Below are 5023 nucleotides of genomic sequence, written 5' to 3' on the forward strand. Positions count from 1 at the left end.
TGTGAGTATGTATATATGTAAGTATGTGTGTCTCTATATGGTATATGTGTGGTTTTGTATGCACTATAGTACATGTGTGGAGTGGAGGTCAAAGAACAACCCACAGGACTCTTTCCTCTCTTTCCTTTGTGTGGGTATAGGGGTCAAACTCAGGGCATTGGTTTGGCGGCAGTCACCTTTACCATCTTAACCATCTTGCAGGCCCCTATCCTTATGTCTTATAAACAGCCAGGATGGCAGCAGAGAGAGCTGACCAATCAGGTCAAAATGCGGACCAAGAGCAGGCAGCTCCAAGATCAACAATCCTGTTCTGCCTGTCCAGCCCTGATAACTGGTATCAACAGAACACTGTCCCCGTAAGTGCCCGTGTTGGAGCTGCGCCTAGCCTTCGCTCATGCACTGAAGAATATGCCGTTTGTCTGTAGATAACATGAGTGAGCACTCTCAGATTCTGATAAGCACAGTCCAGCAATATTTCTGCTGAACAAGGGCTGGAGAGTTACCATGCCCACCCAGCACCCATGCCCATTGGTGAGGAGGTCTGTAGTGTGTGTCTCGCACAGGGTGTGAGCCAGTACCTGGAGATTCAACCTGGGCAGCTGAGCCAGGGCAGATTCAAGAAGGAAAGCTTGACCGTGGTTAGCATCCTTGATGTGTTGTTTGTATAATTACACAGTTATTGGCTTCCCAGGAAGTTCACAGGAGCAGAGAAAGTACAGGAATAGTTATATGAACAGTTTCACACCCAGACTCACCAGTGTTAACATGCTGTCATATTTCCTTTAGAGTTTTTATTACTGATTTTAAAGCGTAATTGAAACCATGCAGCATACATAATTTTGGAAATTAAAAAAAAAATCAGCACAGCAGAGATATTCCTTCCTGAGTTAAACAATTTTGTGAACACAAAATGTAAACATAGTTTTTAATGGCTTCCCAAAGTGAGATATCAGAATGGGACGCACATTATCCCCCTCTTAAATTATGGTTGCAATAACATTGGTCCAGGCTACCACTCACTGAGCTATGGCTGTTTCTGGGCACATGTTGAATATTGCTTGAATATCTCGGTTTTCATTCTCAGGTGAGTCCATGGACTAGATCAGGCACGTGACCGACAATATCTATGAATGGAGCTCAAGACAAAACCATGAATTTCTTTAAAACACAATAACATTTTGTAGGTGTGGTGAGGGACTTGTTTGGTTTGGTTTTGGACATAGATTTTGAGCTTTAATTTTTATTTTGAGACAGAGTCTTACTGTATAGCCCTGACTGGCCTGAAATTCATTGTATAGAGCAGACTGGCTTCAAACTTATAGAGATCTGCCTGTCTCTACCTCTCTGCCTCTCTGCCTCCTGAGGGCTGGAGTGGGTGGTATGTTCCACCATGTTTAGATCTTGAAGGTGAACTTTGTAGATGATAACATTGCTTGAAATCATCAAAAGATGGGTAGTAGATAGTATTTTTTTTTTTTTTAAAAAATCAGTATCAGAGATAAGGGAACCAGAATCCAGTAGTAACTCATTTTTCTTACCCCGGTGTCAGCACTGGGGACATGTGCCATTTACTAAGGCTTAAGAGTCACATTCATCTTTATTTCTTGATTCCCCTTGTGTGTGCTGGGCTCTGCCTCGGGGGTTGGAACTCAGAGTCCAGCAGGTAGGATTTGGCTCTGTCCTCTGTCCCCAACAGCAAGACACTCAGATGGACAATGACCTTCTGTCTAACTTTGGAGTGCCACTAGATTTTCTTGGCATGGTGAGGTGATGGTTATGGTGTGATAACAACAAAGTAGCTGAGCTCTGCTTTTCCCTTCCATTTGTGGTGGCCAGAGCTGTGCCCTTCGCCGCCTTCAGCCTGGGGTAAGGTCTGAAATGAGAGAAAGGAAAGGCAGCGATAACGTCCTTAAGGGAACTGCCTAGTGACTGCATAAGGCAGGGACAGGATCTAGAACCAGGAACAGCCGATTTAAAGTCCCATGAGAAATCAAATTAAATAATATTACAGAGTTTCTATGTGAAATCTTAGGCCTCTTGCTGGTAATCAGACCGACCATCATTTGCATCCTATTCCTAAAAACAACACACACAAGCTTGGCAACTTGATCAGTCAGCTCACAGTAGATTAGAATCAGGAGTTGCTACCCAAAAGCAAGCAAGAAGACACTAAAGGAGAGAACATTATGTCCACAGACTGGGAGCAAACAGACAGCTTCCCAGAGGTAAACCTGTTGTGGGGTCGAATGGAAGTAAAAATGTTCTGGAAATTTCTGGCCCACCACTGAAAAAATTTTCCTCCGCTATAGAACCGTTGTGCCAGACTAAAGCGGCTGGTGTCTTTGTCCATTCGCCAACTGCGGACGTCTTTGCGCATGCTCCAATGCATGGCTTTTTCTGGAAGGTGAGATGAGAGTAGAGGAGTACAAAACAAGAGTTGTGACAAGACAGAGACATCCGCAGGGGAAGGTGAGACAGAGCAGAGGTGCTTATGGCACCTTACAGCAGCCAAGAAGCAGTGCGCAGAGAGTGACCCTACACGGAGGAACTTTCTCTGTCTCCATCTTTTGTCGCATCCCAGCNCCAGCCTATTGGGTGGTACTTCCCAAAATCAAGGCTGGTCTTCCCTCCCAAGTTGCTGTCCCAGATGTCAGTCAACCCTGGAAGCACCCAGACATGTCATTTCTTCTCAAGTATCTTTCAGTTCAGTCAAGTTGATAGTCAAAATTAACCATTGCACATCTGGAAATAACCCCTGGGGAAGTTGTACCATCTGACTCCAAAGAGTGTGCAGTGGTTAACATCTGCTGTTAATTTGCGAGAAGGAGTATGCCACCCGGGAGAAAAAACTCGTGAGTGGGTCTAGATTGGGTTATGGGAAGACAACTCTTTCCTAAGCGTGAGTAGCGCCATTCTACCGGCTGTGGTCCCAAAAGGAGAGAGCACTGAGCATCGATATTTGTCAGTGGCTGCTCCCGACTGTGGATGAGGTGTGGCCAGCTGCCTCACACCCGACACCACCAGGCCCTCCACACCGTAACAGACTGTGTCCTTGGGAACTATAAGGCAAAATAATCTTCTCCTTCCTTTTTTCATTTTGTCTCATCAGTGAGAAAAGAGACAAAAGGTAAGTTTCCATGCCTTGGGAAAAGAGGAACTTCATGGGACTTGACCAAGCAAACCATCAACAGTACAGGGCCAACCCAGAGCCCAGGATCCCGCGAACCTACAACTTTCTCCTTCTTCACAGACTGTTGAAATCAGTATTGGAAACGGATTCTGCTGAGACCTTGGCAGCAAGTGCTCTACCACTGAATGTACTCTCAGCGTCATACAGGGAAGGGAGAAAACTCACACCCTGGCTGCACTGGGCTAGGACGTGGAGCTCAACGACAATGTTGACATTGTGTGGTGGTAATGGCTGCACATCTCCATGTATGTGATAAAACATGCAGAGCTTCGTGAATTCAACTAACGTGCGGGTTACGCTTCAGTAATCCTGACGCACTCCGAAGTCGTTGCCTGCGAGTAGGGTCTTCCTTAGATGCATCATCTGCATATTGCTCTGGTGATAATTAAACTGGGACTCAGTGACAATTCCAGGTTGATTTTCTTTCTTCTCCCCTCCTTGAAACAGGCAACATCAGCTGTTGTTAAAAAGAAAAAGTCAGGCTGAAGAGATGGCTCAGCGGGTAAGAGCACTGACTGCTCTTCTGAAGGTCCTGAGTTCAAATCCCAGCAACCACATGGTGACTCACAACCACCCATAATGAGGTCTGATGCCCTCTCCTGGTGTGTCTGAAGTTAACTACCGTGTACTTATGTATAATAAGAAATCTTTGGGATGGAGCAAGCAGGGACTGAGCGAGTGGAGTTGACTGGAGTGAGCAGAGGTCCTAAAAATTTCCAATCCCCAACAGTCACATGATGGCTCACAACCATCTGTACAGTTACAGTGTACTCACAATACTTAAAATAAATAAACATCTGAAAAACAAAATAAAGAAAAGAAAAAGTGCTCCAGATCACAAACACAGTCTCCCTGAGATGGGAAACCTGAAGAGGCAGCTTCCCTTATTTCTTTCTCATTTCTCCCTCAATTTCTTAGCTCTTCTCACAGTTTTAAAAAATGTACAGCGTGTGCCTTAGGGCTTCCATTGCTCCGAAGAGACACCATGACCATGGCAACTCTTATAAAGACAAACCTTTACCTGGGTCTGGCTTACAGTTTCAGAGGTTCAGTCCATCATCACCGTAGCAGGGATCATGGCAGCATCCAGGCAGGCACAGTGCTGGAGAAGGAGCTGAGAGTTCTGCCTCTTGATTTGAAGGCAGCCAGGAGTGACTGGCATCCTCAGGCAGCTAGGAGGAAGGTAGAGCCTGAGTATAGGAGGAGACCTCAAAGCCCACCCCCCAGTAACACACTTCCTCTGACAAGGCCACACCTCCTAACAGTACCGCTCTGTATGGGCCAAGCATATTCAAACCACCACAGCGCTGTACTGAGAACACTTTTAAATTTTCTCCTAAACTAGGAGCTGTTACCTGTGACACTGGGGGAGGCCAATGCTGTCATCGCAAGCTGGTCATCGCTGAGCAGGTGGCAGCAGTGCTGAGCACTGGAGCAGTTTAGGTCGAAGCAGTAGAGATTCTTGCATTCAAACTGCATGGAGCTGAGACTTGCCTCGACCAGGCAGTGCGGACACTGGTTATATATAAAATAGAGGGAGAGAGGCCTGTTTCCCACAGTCAACACAGCTCTAACAGGAGAGCCGTGGCTTTGAACTATTTGTGGGAAAACCCCCACGTTTTGTTATATCTGAGCCAGAGGTGAACTTACAAAGAGAGAGAGAAGAAAAAAACCACAACACCCTAAAATGTGGGAATAAAGGGAGCTTTCAGAGCAACCTTCCTTGATCTATCCACCCTCCCCACCCCCATTCCCATCAATTCCCCGGGGAGAAAATCAACAACTCCTCCCTCTCCTTCCTCCCCCTCCCCCTCCCCTCCCCTCCTCCTCCTC

The sequence above is a fragment of the Mus pahari genome, chromosome 15, assembly GCF_900095145.1.
Source record: "Mus pahari chromosome 15, PAHARI_EIJ_v1.1, whole genome shotgun sequence".
In the NCBI taxonomy this organism is placed as follows: Eukaryota; Metazoa; Chordata; class Mammalia; order Rodentia; family Muridae; genus Mus; species Mus pahari.